The sequence below is a fragment of the Panthera onca genome, chromosome B4 (genome assembly GCF_046562875.1).
Source record: "Panthera onca isolate mPanOnc1 chromosome B4, mPanOnc1 haplotype 2, whole genome shotgun sequence".
NCBI classification, from domain to species: Eukaryota; Metazoa; Chordata; class Mammalia; order Carnivora; family Felidae; genus Panthera; species Panthera onca.
The window spans coordinates 132,442,364-132,457,883 of record NC_138345.1 but is presented as its reverse complement, the minus strand read 5'-3'; the positions used below and the strand labels follow the sequence as shown (position 1 = coordinate 132,457,883).

The window sequence follows — 15,520 nt, the reverse complement described above, 5'->3', positions numbered from 1 at the left end:
TCTCCCTCTGTCTCTGCCCCTCCCCGCCCCCTCCCAACACTAAACATTAAAAAAATAAAAAAGAATTAAAAAAAAAAAAAAAGAATCAACGGGCTTAGACCTAGCAATGCAGGGTTGTCCCAGACCCACAGCAAAGTTCCCTAAAACCGGCAGGTATCGCTGCTATCCACATTTTACAGATAAGGAAACCGAAGCACTGAGGGCCACACAGCTGTTATGGCAGGATTTGAATCTGCCCCCTGCTGACTACTAACCCCGCCCCCCATGTTCTCAGCCCCGTGTTCTGCTGCCCCCGGGCACAGAGCCTGGAACATGAGAGACCCTCAACTGGCATGGGCCCAGTGGAATATTTGCTTTTTCCTTCTTGCCTTCATTGTCTCCTCCGGTCTGGGTCTGGGTCATGGAGTCAGGAAGGATGACATTCCACCCTTGCGTGGCTGGGAAGGATGACTATCCCACCAGGAGGAGCTAATGGGGTGGGGGATGCTGGCAAGGGGAGGCTGATGGTCTCAAGGCCCCCCCTTGTCGGTAAGAAATCAAGCGGGACCAGAGTCGTAACTCCACCCAACGGCTGTCTTGAAAACTGGAGGGACAGGGTCGCTGGGGAAGCCACCGGGCCGGGGGCCTCCTCGAACCTGCCACTTCCCAGAGAGAAGAGGGACCGGATGGAGGGGCAGCGCTTGATGCCCCAGCAGGCCCCTCTGGGCAGCCTCTTCTCCGGGAGCCAGAGCCAGAGGCCAGCACGGTTACCATGGTGACCACCACCCTCCATCCTGGAGGCCCGGATGACAGTCACGGTTTCTGTAATTCGGAGGGTTCTGGGAGGGTGGGTAGGGGCAGGAGTGCCGGGTTTGGCTGAGCCAGCCAAATTTGTTTTTATTTTTGTCAAATCTATAATCTGATCCATTTCCCAGGGTGCACCTCAGTTGTCTAAATAAATCAAGTGGAGGAAGAAGCTGGAAGCTGCATCCCCCCTGGGCCAGAGAGGCCGGGAAGACGGGCCAGGCCCCTATGCAGGGGGCCCTTCCCCTACGGGTCCTCAATGAGTCCATGGACAGAGGCTCAGGACTCTGGTCTCCAAAGGCTGGGGCCTGAGGTTCCAGATCCTGGATCCCAGCTTCTACAAGGCTGGGTCCACAAGCACCCATGCAGCACCTGTTGTATACGTGGCCTGTGCATCAGCGCCCTGAGATGAACGAGGCTTACTCCCATCCTGGATGTACCTAGAGCACATCCCTGTTCTGGAAGCCAGCTGCGATGTGTGGCCACCATTCTGAATGTCAAGCATGCAGTAGACCCTTGGGCTTTGAAGAGGACATCCATTCCCTACTTCGTTAATTTATTCATTGGGCGTGTCTTTATGAGCAAAATCCTCTGGAAAGCTGCTTGGCCTCTAGTAAAGCAAAACGGAGGCCCACGTTAGGGTCCAGGAGTGCCGCTCCTGGGTGGATACCCTGGAGTAATTCTGACAGAAGTCCACAAAAACCAGAATGCTCATAGCTGTGTTATTCACGATGGCCCCAACCTGGGAACGACCCAGGTGTCCCTCACCAGGAGAATGAGTCAGGCAGCCCCCAGGGGACATGCGGCCATGTGTAGAGACATTTTTGATTGTCACGATATGGGGAGACAGGACACTGGCATCTAACGGGTAGAGACCAGGGATGCTGCTGAACGTCCTAGAATGCACGGGACGGCCCCGCCACAAAGAATTATCCAGCCCCACCTGTGAACAGTGCCAAGGCTGAGAAACGCCCGCGGCACATCCATTCGATGGAATACTCCCCAGCAACGAAAAAGGGCAAGCTTACTGATAACACACGACAGCAGAGACGGAGCTCACGGGCATAATGCCGGGTAACAGCTGGACATCCGAGAGCAAAGAGTACGTGAATCCGATTTTACAAAGTGAAAAATCAGGCAGAGCTAACCCTGCAGTGAGGGAGGTCAGAGCAGCGGTGACTTCAGGCGAGCACCTGTTGGGGGTGGGGGACAAGGGAGCTCCCAGGGCTCTCTCCATCTTTAGGAGATGTTCTTGTTGGCCCGAGTGCGGTCACAGTAGTGTATTTATATGGAAAAATGCCTTGAGCTGGACAAGACAGTTTGTGAGCTCTACTGTATGTATATCTTACCTCAATAAAAGGGCCAACAAAAAAATTATGAAGGGCAACTGGGACAAGGAAAAATCAAATGCAACAATTAAAACCACACAAGCACCTGCTGGGGTGGCCACTGTCCCAGACCCCAGCTCCCCCCCACCACGGGAAACGTCACCACAGCCCTGCAAGGGAGGGTGTGACAGGTTTGCCGAGACCCAGGCCGCAGCTAGTGAGGGATTTGAATTTCACACCATCCTGTCTTCTGTTTGTTTAAGGATTCGTTCCTCTCCTGCCTACTGCAGCCTCGGGATACGGGCACGGCAGACATTATTACACCCATTTTCCAGACGCAAAAATGAAGGTCCAGATACTTGCCCGAGGTGATATGGTGGTTGAGGTGGAACAGAAAACTGCTCCTTAAAGTGGACAGACCTGGCCCTAGGCCTAGGCCTCTCTGCTTACATGCCCCCAGCAGTGGGGAGCTCCCCATGTGACACACTGCCCTGCCTGGGCTGATTGATTCTGCTTATACGCTTCCAGGTCTCAGTGGGCTGAGAACTCCTGCGGGGTGAGATGAGGTCCGCGTCTTAGAGGCCCCATGATTGGAGAACCTATTGAATTTGGCCAACATTTCTGATTCCCAGATGCCCAGCAAGCCTCGGTGCCCGGTGGAGACAGCCGGAGTGGGGGAGGTGAGGAAACAGGGGCTGCTAGCTTGGAAGAAAACCCCGGGGCGGATAGTCCATGGGACAGAAACTCCAGCCAAGGAGGCTTCAGCCACTGCCGAAGAAAAGGGGAGGGCAGGGCAAGGCCCTGGGGACCAGAGCCCCACTGTCTGTGGGCTGACCCAGCCTCAAGATCCCACCCACAAAGGAGGTGTGCCTTCGGGGAAGCCTCCTGGAGTCCTAGGCAGGGGGAACAGATGCCTCCCCCAAGCCCTCACGATGTCCTGAATGTCCCCCACTTATATCAGCTATGGAACTGAGTGTGGTCTGTTCTGGCTTCTCACCACCAACCAGGCTGTGCTCTCCAAAGGGCAGAGGGTATCGATCCCTCTCTGTGCCCAGAGCCCTACCTGGAGCAGCTGCTCGGGGCATCTGCAGCCTCAGAGAAGAGTGAGGTCCCCATCACTTGGAGGCATCGAGGAGTCTAAGGAGGCATTTCTGTGCTGCAGGGATTTGTAGCCTCCCTTCCCACCCTGAACTCCCCCTTCTCCTTTCTAACATCCATCACTCACTATGCCATTATTCGGCACCCCCTCGCTGAGACCCCCTCTGTTGGCCCACAGTGGTCTGGGAACCCCAAATGAAGAAGATGTCATCCCTGCCCTCCAGAAACCACAGACACTTGGCGGGGACACAGACAGAGGGTGAGGGCTGGACAGAGGGTGATGACACTCTCCCTCGGCCTCCTGGGGACCAGTCCTCCGCCACACGTCTCCCCTGCCTGCCAGCGACCACACACACACACACACACACACACACACACACACTCACGTATGCACTCTCACGGAGCCCCGCAGCCCTTCCAGCACCTGCACACGCTGACACGCGTGCACACCCTCCTCCTCGCCCATCTGGCCCGCAGCCCTGGGCACCCCGGATGCGCTCTCCTGCAAACACAGCTCTCGGCTTCTCCGTACCCCCTGGGGAAGTTCATGAGGCCCTTCTCAGGATAATGTTTTTAATGCTTACGTTTTTTTAATGCCCAGAATTAGAAAGGAAGGAAGCCAGTTATGTTAAAAGAGTTGTCAACACATTAAAAAAACAAACAAACAAACTCAGGAGGAAGGAGAACCACTCGAGATTCATTATCAACACAATGAAGAGCCAGGGCCAGTGGCGGGTCTGATACTGTGACGGTAAAGCAGTGATGAAGTCCACAAGCACCCCAATGTGACAGGGAGACATCAGCGATTGCTACTAGTGAGCCACAGAAACTGCCAGTAATCACACCGTGCTTTGTTACCTCCGTTCATAATAGAAAGAAAGGCTCCATTTCGGTCTGACATCAGTGAAAACAAACGTGCAACTTGACCCCATCCAGGTTCAAGAACCCCAGGGGCGCCTGGATGTCTCCATCGGGGAAGCGTCAACTCTTTTCTTTCGGCTCAGGTCATGATCCCAAGGTCATGGGATCAAGCCCTCAGTCAGGCTCCGAGCTAAGCGCAGAGCCTGCTTAAGATTCTCTCTCTCTCTCTCTCTCTCTCTCTCTCTCTCTCTCTCTCTCCTTGTGCCCCTCTCTCCACCTCGTTCTCTCTCTCCACCCCCACCTCTTTCCTAAAATAAAAAAAGAGAAGAAAAGAACCCCCAGGCTAAGATCTTGTTCTAGAAACTCTCTCCCCCTCGGGCCCTGGAGACACCTGGGCCTTCTCCTACTTCATGGGCTCCGACCCTCAAATGTTGGCCTTTCTCAGGCTCCCCAGCCTCTGGTCTCCCCTCTCCTCTCCTTGATCCCACACCCACTCGCAAGGCCTCAACTCTGGTGGTCAGCAAGCTGACCAGGTCTGCAATCTGTCCCAGCCCCAGGCTCACTCCATCCTGACCAACAGACCTCCCAGACATGCCCTAGGTTGTCTCTAGGAACCTCAAGTCCATCATAATGGGGTAGGTCATATTCTCCCAGACTGCCAAGTTCTCTGCACTTCCCTCCCCTAATGAATGATGTCCCTCAGCCACCACCAGTGCTGGAAGCTGTCCAGAGGAGGACCCTCCAGAGGCTCCCTCCCGCTCATCCCATTGTCCCTCTCAGAGACCTGTCCATTTCCCCACCTAAATCTCTCCCCTCCACCCACAAATCTGCACCCCCACTGCCCCAGGCAGGCTGCACTCCCCACTCCTCACTCTGAACAGTCTCTTCCTTCAGCCTTGCCTTTTCTGCAAAGCCTCTACACGCAGCCAGTGGGTTCCTCCAAAACCAAAAGCCCTCCACGGCTCCCCACGGCCTTCCAGAGAGTTTCCAAACTCCTTGGCTTGGCATCCAAGGCCCATTGTCTAAGTGCTCTTGGCTGGCCTCCTCTCTGTCCACACAACCTCCACCTCCAACCTTGCTTGCTAGGATGCGCTTCATTGAAAGCTTTGCTGCACATCTACTATGTGCAGGGCTGAGGGCCAAGGCCTAAAGAAGAGGCAGGCACTAATGGATCATGGAGCCTGTCCTCAAGTTACTCACAGTCTAGGAGAAGGTGAGGAGAATAAGTCAGATACAAAAGGCCTTACACACGGTACAAGAAGAGGGCTTGACTGGGCGTTGAGCAGGTAACAGGTGGATGAGAGACTGGGGGAAGTGTGTTGATCAATAAGTATCCTCCAAAGAAGGGAATGGATCAGTGAGTAAATGGGCTGATAGATGGACAGACAGGAGCATGGGGTGGGGCCGTTGGGTCAATGGATGATTGAATGGGTAGATGGTTGTGAAGGTGACAGGGGTGGGGGGGTGAGTGCATGAATGTAGAGGTTAAGGAAGGTGGATGGGTCAATGGGCAGATGAATGGATGAAGAGATGGAAAGATGGATGGATGGATGGATGGATGGATGGATGGATGGGTAGATGGATGGATGGATGGAGTAAAGAACGATGAGTGGGGACAAGGACAGGTGGGTGTAGGGGAGGCGGTTGGAAATGGGACACTCTAGTAAATGGCAGCTCCAGGATTCGACCCCAAGTTTACATGACCACAGGAAACCCTTCAGGTTGGGACTCAGCACTGTCCTCTCTTCCTCCTTCAGAGATTCCCTCTCTCACTCTACACCCCCTTCCCTGCTGTGCCCATACTTTCAGAGCTCCCCAAGACCCCAGGGACCACCTGGGCCAGGGTTTCTCAGCCTGGGCACTATTGACATTTAGGACCTGATCGTTCTTTGTCGTGGGCAACTGTCCTGTGTGTCGTTTTTACCCACTAGAAACCAGTAGCACACCCTCCCCAAGTTGTGACAGCCCCAAAGGCCTCCAGACATTGCCAAATGTCCTCTGGGGGCAAAACCCTCCCTGAAAATCACCGATACAGCCTAACCTCCCCCACACCACTATTTGGTGGATGAGGAAACTGAGACCCAGACAGAAGGAGTGACCTGCCTGAGGTCACGAAGCTCGCACTCGGCAGACCCCAGACTGGACCTCGGGGGACAGTCAATCCTCAGTCATCTCCTCACTTGACACAGAGGTGCAGGTGAGAGCCTCCCCCCCCCCCCCCCCGCCCCAGCTCTCTGGGAGAAGCCAGGTGCAGACCTTGAACACCCTGCTGTCCGCACCTCTACCCGCCGCCCCCAGCCCACCCCCGGCCCCTCCCATAGCGCTCCAAGCCCTCCCATTCCCATATAGCACCTCACAGTCAGCCACGCCTCCTCCTCCTGCTTTCTCATATAGAAAGAAACTGCCATCCAGAGAGGTCGAGCTGTTTGCTCAGCATCACCAGCAGTAAGCACCAGCGTCAGGTGGTACTGGTACTCAGCAGTAAGCACCAGCGTCAGGATCTGCACTTGGGGAGAGAAGAGGGAGACCAGAGCACAGCTCCACAGGGCAGACGGGGCCAGAAAGGTGGAAGGCAGCCCCACAGGAGAGCCAGAGAGAGACCGGCGGAAAGACATTCCGGCTGATTAAAAAGACGGATCGATTTCTCTCGGAGAGAAACAAACGGGGCCATTTGTCTCCCAACAGGACAGTCTGAGGGAGGTGGCAGGTCAAAGCTGGCTCCTGACACAGACACCCAGGCAAGATGGACGAATACAAATCCAATCATGTTTTAAATGCCCCAGGAGGGGGCTGACACTTCATTAGCCAACCAGCCCTCTTTCTAATTCTCCTGCTCGCTACCAATTACGACTAGCCTTGCAGTCAGGTCTCACAGGGCTGCACACGCCCTGGGCTCCGGCCCAAGCCCCACGGGGCCACTGCCGCCCTGGACAAGCACTCCACCTCTCTGGGCCCCCCTGACAAATGGGCCTCTCTAGAGCCGCCTGAGCTGCCGGGGAAGAGGAAATGCTCCCCGCACACGGGTGGTCCTTAGTGAACGCCAGTGCCCTCCCGGGGCAGTGTCTCCCTGTGCCCTCCAGATCCGGACCCCAAATGTCCTTCGATGCTCAGCTCTCACTCCTGCCCTCACCCAGTGCACACGCCATGCTGTTAACAAAACATCCGGGGTGACCCCAGCTCAGCTCGGGCATCTGACTAGGCGCTTTCCTCAGCTGGGATGCCACCCCCACGCCCTCCACCTCTCACCCATCAAAGACTCTCTCACCCTGGCTTGGGGGTCTCCTCCTTCATCAAACAGCTCCTGCGGCATCCCAGGCAGGCCCGACTGGCCACTCCATCCTCCTCCCGGTGGCCACGGCCCCCCTGAGGGTCCCTCTGCCCAGCCTTTATCCCACTTTGCATCACAGGGGTATGATTCCGGTCACTGTTCTTTATACCCTTCTCTCTGCCTGGAACACTATCCCTCAACTGTTCTTCGGGAAAACTCCTACTCACGCAGCAAGACCCAGGCCAAATGCCCCCTCCTCCAGGCAGGCTTCACCAAGTCCCCCCAGGACGGATCGGGGGCAGCTTCCTCACCTGCAGCTCTGGTTGCACAGAAATCGCCACGTGATGGTACCAGAGTCCAGCCCACCCTGCTGACCAACCGAGAGCACCGCATCCAGTCTGGCCACCAGAAGCATCCCTAGGGCACAGCTGGATGCTGACTTTTGCATCTGAGAAAAGTCAACCCTCTCTATACCAGATGGAGAGCAACGGGCCATTTCCCAGATATGTGTTGCTCCTTCCAGCAACAGGGGCCACCCGCCCGGGCATTCCCATTAGCCCGGGGCTGCAGGAGGAGGGGATACCCTCCCATAAAGAACCCCTTCCCCAGCCATAAGCCGGCCAGGCAGGTGCAGCATTGGCCTCAGAGTCTAGAGTGCTGGGCTCCAGTCTGCCCTGGCTTTCTGATTACTCAACGTGTGCCCTTGGGCAAGTCAGCCTCCCTTTTTTCTTGGGCCTCAGTCTCCCCAGCTGTAGAATGGGGCTAGCAAACTCCTGGCCCTGCCGCCTCACAGGAGGTGCTGAGAGGACCTGAGCGGCCATGGTGGTGGGGCAGGACAGTACCGTATGAACTAGAAGGTGAGGCACAAGCCCATCAGTGCCAGGCCCACGCTGGGCAAGATGGAGGAGACAAAGCAAGCCACAAACCATCCCCCTGAGGCGGAGAGGAAAGTTGTAGCACAAAGAAGGACTGATAAAGAGCTGGAGGGTCAGGGCACCTGGGCGGCTCAGTCGGTTAAGCATCCAGCTTCGGCTCAGGTCATGATCTCATAGTTCCTGAGTTCGAGCCCCGCATCGGGCTCTGTGCAGACAGCTCAGAGTCTGGAGCCTGCTTCGGATTCTGGGTCTCCCTCTCTCTCTGCCCCTCCCCCACTCATGCTGGGTCTCTCTCTCAAAAATAAACATTAAAAGAAAAAAAAAGAGCTGGAGGGTCAAGAGAGAAAGAAGCTGGGGATCCAGGAACACTTCCCGCAGGTGGTGCCCAGGAAGCTGGGCCTGGGGGACTGGTGGGATTTGTGGCCACAGAGGCATGGAGAGGGCATCTCAGGGGGCAGACCCAGCATAAGCAAAGGCAGGGAGGCAGGGAGTGTCAGGGAACATCAGCACTTGTGTGGGGCTCCAGAACAGAAAGCACGAAGGGAAGCAGCAGAAAGGTAGCTGGAGGACAGCCCAGGTGGACCGTGCAAGGACTCAAATCCAGGCTAAGTGAGACTGTTCTGGGGGTGATCGGGAGCCATGGAAGGTTCTTGAGTGAGGAAGGAATGAGTAAACAAATAAAAGGAGGCAGGGAGGGAGGGAGACAACAGCCCTCCCTGGGCACGCAGCTCTCTATGGATGACAAACCCCTTCCACACAAGGGAGCCCCAGGAGCCCCTGAAGAGAAGCTGAGGTAGTGGGGAGAGACGAGGTCCAGGGCAGAGCTGATCGCCCATGGTTGCACAACTCCCGGCCGGTGCTCTCTTCGCCGTGCAGGGGAGGGGAGGGAGGGCCTGCCACCTTGTCAGTGGGGCAGGAGGGGTGAGATCCCAGCAGCCATCTGTTTAGACAGAAGGAGATGGAAAAACTCAACCCCAGATGTTCCCAACAGCCCAGCCATAGGGAAAGGGGTCAGGACAGAAGAGATGGAGGTTAGATTACGGGAGGACTTCCTGACAGTTTAAAACCTTCAGAGGTTTCCTCCAGGCCTTTATCCAGTGGCCAGAGGCCCTATCTGGTGCAGCAGGACGGAGAGGTAGCATGCTCAGAGACAGGGTATGGCCCAAATGACCAGGCATAGCAGGGCGATGGGGGGGAAGTCTTCCTGCAGGTGACACCCCCTCTTCTCCTCCACCACATTTGGGGCTCCCCAGGCTTTCTCTTCCTCCCACTGTCCAGCCTTCAGGCCCTCCCACCCGCAGGAGCCAGCACGTCCCATCACTGACAGCCTCTCTCCCTGGCAGCCCAGCCCATAGGATTCTCAGGTCGTCAAAGACTTGGGGCCCAGGTGCCACCGCCTGAACCCTTGTCCTGAGCCACCCCAGATGGCTCCTCACAGCTACCCCACTGGCCCCAGTGTGCTCACAGCTGCTGCTCAGCACTTAATGCTGTAGGAGCCCAGCCAGTGCTTGCCCTGAATTCCCACCGGACCCCCTGACATTCCCAGCCGGGGGCTGCCGCAGCCTCAGGTCACAGATGAGCGAACAAAGGCTCAGAAAAGGCAAAGGCCTCTTGGCCAGGAAGCCAAGAGCTGCTCTTCCCTCACACTCACAATAGCCACGGTCCCTGGGGTCACCTGAGCCCTCTCCCAACACCAACCCCAAGGCCGGTCTCTCCCCGCCAGCACCCTGGGCCACCGTCATTCCTCATCGCCACCCCACAGGTGCCCGCTCTGGACGGGCTCCCGACTGACGTCTCTCCCAGGGAGCCAGAGGCACCTTCCCCTGCCCAAAACGGTCATAGCTGTCCTCTGTGCACGCCTGGTGCATGGCACGCTCTCGGTAGAGGCTTGTCGAATGGTCTCACGAACGGGTGAGAGATGAACGAGAGCCCGTGCACCTCCAAGAAACGTGCCGAACACCCACAGTGAACAGCACGAGGCTTGAGCTGTGATGAGATCGTGGGCCCTGCCCCCTTCCTGCCCAGTGACTGGCAAAGTCAGAGGGTCTGCACAGCTGGGGTCTCGACCAGGTGGACCTCCAAGCAAGAGCAAGCAGAAGGCCGGAGCCAGGCGGGAGACCAGAAGCAGACAGAAGGGGGCCGGGGGCACAGATGAGAGCCAGGACCCCAGCCACAAGCACAGAGCGAGGGAACCCGCTCACAAGGAACACGGCTCCTCGTGGTCCATACAGACACCACTGAGATGCTCCCTGAGCAGGGCCGGAAGGGGGTTCCCCACCAGTCCCTTCCCAACCTCATCGTCCAACCCTCCCATCCTGCAGACAGGGAGACCGAGGGCCAGCACGGGGTGGGGGTGGGGGGTGACATATCCAAGGTCACCGGCAGCTGGCATCTCTGTCCTCCCAGCCCGGGCTGGCGCCCTACCCCCTGCCCAGCAGAGAGGCGGCCTTCACAGCCGACTGGCTTCCCACCATGCATGGCTGCTTTGCACCGCAGCAGAGGCGCTGGCTTAGCGCTGGGGCGGGGGAGGCAGCGGCCCCGGAGTGTGTCCAAAGGGAAGGGGGCTGCACAGCCCTCCGGGGGATGGCCCCAGGCAGGCCCCAGAGGGGGCCTCCGAATGTAGATGCTGAAACCCAGGGAGACCCTCCCCACTGTGAAGCAAACCTGCCTGCCCTGGGAGGAGGACCGGGCACTTCTCCAGACTCTGCAGGTGGCCGCTGCGTCCTGAATAAATGCTGAGGCTGGGGATTCAGAGAAATGGAGGTTTTCGTCCCAGCTCTACTACATCCTGGCTGAAGAAGGGCTCTCACAGTCTCATCCAGGGTAGAAAATCGGTGGGTTTCCAGCTGATGGGTCCCGCTCCCAGAGGCGCCCGGCAAGAGGGGGCTATGCTGACCAGCAGCGCTCGCATGGACGAGGCCGTGACTACCGGCAGCGTGACTGGCACAAACTTACCTAAATGACAGAGATCGAGTCTGATTTTCCCTGGAAACAATGTCCTCTGGAGGCGTATGTTCCACCTAAGGGCTCGATGCCTAACATCTTGCGGAGGCAAGCGGAGCGCTTGCCCGGTTATACGTGAGGGCCTTGTTCGCCTCTGAGCTCGGATAGAAAGAGTGATCACCACATGTGCGGCAGTTTATCTTTTTCTCTTTTTTAATGGTTTTATTTATTTTTGAAGGAGAGAGAGGGAGAGAGAGACAGACAGAGCATGAGTGCAGGAGGAGCAGAGAGAGAGGGAGACGCAGAATCCGAAGCAGGCTCCAGGCTCTGAGCTGTCAGCACAGAGCCCGACGCGGGGCTCGAACTCACAAACCGTGAGATCATGACCTGAGCCGAAGTCGGACGCTTAACCGACTGAGCCACCCGGGCGCCCCTACACGTGTGGTAGTTTTTCTAGTCTGCAGAACTCCATTTGCACATAGGTCATCGTGCACTGCTGTGAAGGGGGGGAGGGTACTACCCCCATTTGACGGTGGGAAAACGGGGCTCAGAGAGGTGGGAAAAACTGGCCCATGGTCACACAGCAAATCAGAGGTGGCAGGAGCCCCTGGGTCTGTCTGACTCAGGGCCCCAGCATTTTCCACATGCCACATGCCAGCTACCCATGAGTCAAGCCGCGCAATCAATCCCCTGACATTTCAGACCCAGAGACCTCCCGGCTGAAACCCTGGCTGACGGTGCACGCTCGAGGCCCAGGCCAGGCAGACGGTGGTGCTGACATTTGGGTGAGCGGCCCTTTCCCACCCCGGCTCGCCAGCTCAGGGAGGGTCCCGGCAGCCTTCTGACTCTCCAGTGAGTCAGGTGGTGACTCAGGGCCGAGCTCTGGGCTAGGTGAGGGGCTGAGTCAGGGAGCACCGGGTTCCACAGGGCAGCTGGCTCTGAGCCAGGGCCCCTCGTGCACCATGGACGTCAGCGCTGGGGACAGTCTTTCTGGGCAGACCCCGCCAGCCTGCCCTGCCCCGACCCTGGCCCGCCGGGCCTGATAGCCGCTCCCGCCGGCCTGACCCTGAGGCCTACACGTCCATCATTCCTTTGGATTCTTGATGGGAAGCAGAGCCGTGCAGAGTCTGGAAGTGTGGACGATCATTTATGGATGTCACAATGATTGGGGGCCACTACCTACTAATATTTAAGGACAAAAACACCAAATGTCCTGTAATTTGCCAGATAGCCTGGACCACAAAATGCTGTCACACCCAAGATGCCAACAGTGCCCCCACTGAGGAGCCCCCTGGTTAAGCACTGCCCCCTCCCTGAGGTCTCTCCCAAGGAGGAGGGGAGGAAGGGAGGTTTCTGGCCAGGGAAGAATCCAAGAGCCTGCATCACCTGATCAAAGACACCCCCACACACACACCAGGACCCTAAAGCCCAGCCTGAGCACCCCCGCCCCCGTCAAGTCTCTGCTCCAGCGCCCCTGCGGACACCAAGGTCATGTGGGCCTGCACTTGCAAAAACCCGCCTCAGCCTCTCTCCCACCGATCCGACTCAGGCTATGAAATCTTAGCACCGAACCATCGTGTTCACAAAGCCTAGAATCTCGGGTCCTCAGACTTCCAACCACATATGACGGGCAGCCACAGGCACCAAATCTCAGACTCATGCCCTCTTTGAAACACGGAACTTTACAGGCTTTGAATGGCAGAGGCTTAGAATGTTAATGGCCCTGAGCCTTAAATCTAAACTCTGAACGCTTAGACTTAATCACAGAAGCTTCCAGTTGGAGAGTCCCAGAACCTGACACTTCTGAAGCTGCTCCAGTGCAGAGTCATCAGATCTTTGGTCTAGGAGGGAACTCGGAAGCGAGGCAGCCGGTTCAGGCAGAGACCCTTCATCTTTCGACCCAGCCTCAGGAGCTCTGTCACGGGGCCCGGGGAGCCCAATGTGCTCTGAGCAGCTCCCAGTGTCGCGGAGTCCCTCCCCAAGGAGGGGGCTGAATCTGACAGCCCTCCTCCCCCACGCGGCTTCCACACACTGGGACCCAGGGCTCTCCCTGAGACAGAGGACCAAGCCCAGCTCTGCCCAGGGGCAGGTCTCCTTCCCTCCCCTCCCCTCCCGAGGCTGGCCTCACTGGCGCTCCCAACCCCAGCCTCCCACAGGCTCACGGTGTGGAGCCCAGGGCGTTGGTGAGGACAAAGGCCAGAGGACCCCAGGGGCTCTGTCTGCCCGACAGGCCAGAAATGTGGCAACCTGGAAGGGTCTCTGTGGGCTGCTCAGTGATCAGGGCCCAGAGTGCCTGAGGTCAAGGGTGTGGGCAACCATGGCGGCTCCCAGAGCTAGAGAAGGCCATGTCATCCAGACCCTTGTTTTTAGGTCACACTCCCAGGCCAAGTTAATCTGAGCCATGCCTCCAGCCCAGCCCAGCCCAGTCTTAACGGTCTGGACCCTATGAGGCTCAGAAAGGTACAGCAACTTTCCCGAGGTCACACAGCAGTCAATGGCAGAGCCAGAATCAACCTCTGTCCCACCCAGGCAAGGTCCCTGTGACACGATTCCACTGTCTCCCCAGTCTTCCAGTGAGCCTTTCTCTCCCTCAAAGGCCCAAAGCTCCTGTGGTCCCCCTTTTCCTGGCCTGGCCACCCCCCAGCTTACATGCTGCAGGCTCCTAAGGTTTCCCCAACATACTGTACTAAAACTGTTCCCATGGATGGTGCCTGTGTCCCCTGCCCCCGGGAGCTCCTCAGGGCAGACCAGCTAGCTATGTTTCTCTGTCCTCCACGATCCCAGGGCTGATGTCAGAGAGCACTGGGTGAACAGAGTTATTGAATAGACCCTCTAACTGTGGCTGAGACCTCCTGAGCTGTCCCACAGAAGGACCGTGAAGGCTTTTGGCCCTCCGCCCAGCTAGGGGCACCCGGATCCACACTCCACCCACGCCAGCAGAGAGCCTCGGGTTTCCAAGGTCATCACCCAGCCCCTGACACAGCAGGGAGGCCAGCAGTCCTGGGTTCAGCATGGCTGCCTCCCCCAGCCTTTCTGGGGGCCCCCTCGTCACCCCAGCCTGCATCCCGGGTATGCCAGGTGTCCAGAGCTGGGCTCAGGCCCTACCCTGGGTGGCCTCAAGCCCTGCCAGAGACTCTGTGCTGCTTGGTGGGCCCCAAAAACCAGAGGCCACCATGTGTGGGTCCCAAAGCCTCCTCCTCCTCCTCCTGGGCTCACCCCACGACCCATTTCCACACGGCACCGAGCCATCCTTCTAACACACTGATCTCTCCCTATCACACCCTGCTGTAAACTCGCCCTGGTCCCGCTGCCCTGAGAACACAGGCCAGCTCCTCACTCAGCCCCCTGCAAGCCTCCCTCTCCCCCCTCCGCCTCCTCTCTCCCCACTGTCCCTCACTCCCTCGTCCCTCTCTTCTCCTGGCCTTTGTTCCTGAGGTAGCCTCCTCCCCACCACCCTGTCCACCCAACACCGCTCATTACTGGAGACCCAGCTCAGACACCGCCAAAACGCGCCCGGCGAACACTGAAGGAGAGAGAGCCCGTGGCGCGCCAGGCACCGTGCCGGGTGCTGGGTGCTGGGGTCCAGCGGCAAACAAGACACGCTCGGTCCGTGTGCCGCTCACCTGACGGTTCCCTGGAGGAGGCAGATGGTAGGTCCGGAATGCCACAACCAGAGAGTGACAACAAACGGAGAGGCCAAGGGGGAATCAGGGCACACTGCCCTGAGCAGGTGACACTTAAGCCACGGTCGGAAGGATGCAGTGAAGGATTGTGCCAGGTGGAGAGGGAAGGGAAAAGCGTTTCACAAGGAAGAGCACGTGGGAAGGCCCTGAGGCCTAGAAGAACCCAGGGGGAGCAGTAAGGTGGCACCTGGTGGGCTGGGGGAGGACTTTGCTCTACTCCTCCAGGGCAGTGGGAAATAGCGAAGGGTCATAACAGGGGCCACACGGGCAGACCAGGGGCAGCAAGTGGAGGCAAGAAGATTTGTGAGGCTGCCTTCTGCCACCTCGGGGTCCACGCCCACAGGGTCCCCTTCGGACTCGCATCATGTGGCCTCCGTCAACCAAATGGCTCAGTCACCGGGAGCTGAGCCATGGGCCAGGGTCTCGCTTAACACGGCCTCCCCAGTCCCAGCGTAGACCCGGGGCTCACACCGGACGACTCTCTGAGCCAGCCGGGCACTGAACCAACCCCCAGGTCATCAACGACTTCCAGAACGTTCACATCAGCAGGACGCCAGGTCCTCATCGGTCCGCCCTCCGTGCCCCGACATGCCCCCAGACCCGCCATCTGAGCTCGCTCACCACCACCACGGCCTCCTATCCAGAGGAAGGTGTGGCAGGCAGGGCTCCATCAGGGAACAG

General features: G+C 58.0%; 1 protein-coding gene across 1 annotated transcript in view; it reads right to left on the bottom strand.

Annotated features, from left to right (window-relative positions):
* Positions 1-15,520, bottom strand: part of CACNA1I (calcium voltage-gated channel subunit alpha1 I) — a 116,354-nt gene that overhangs the window by 89,376 nt on the left and 11,458 nt on the right. The gene's annotated exons all lie outside the window — the stretch shown is intronic.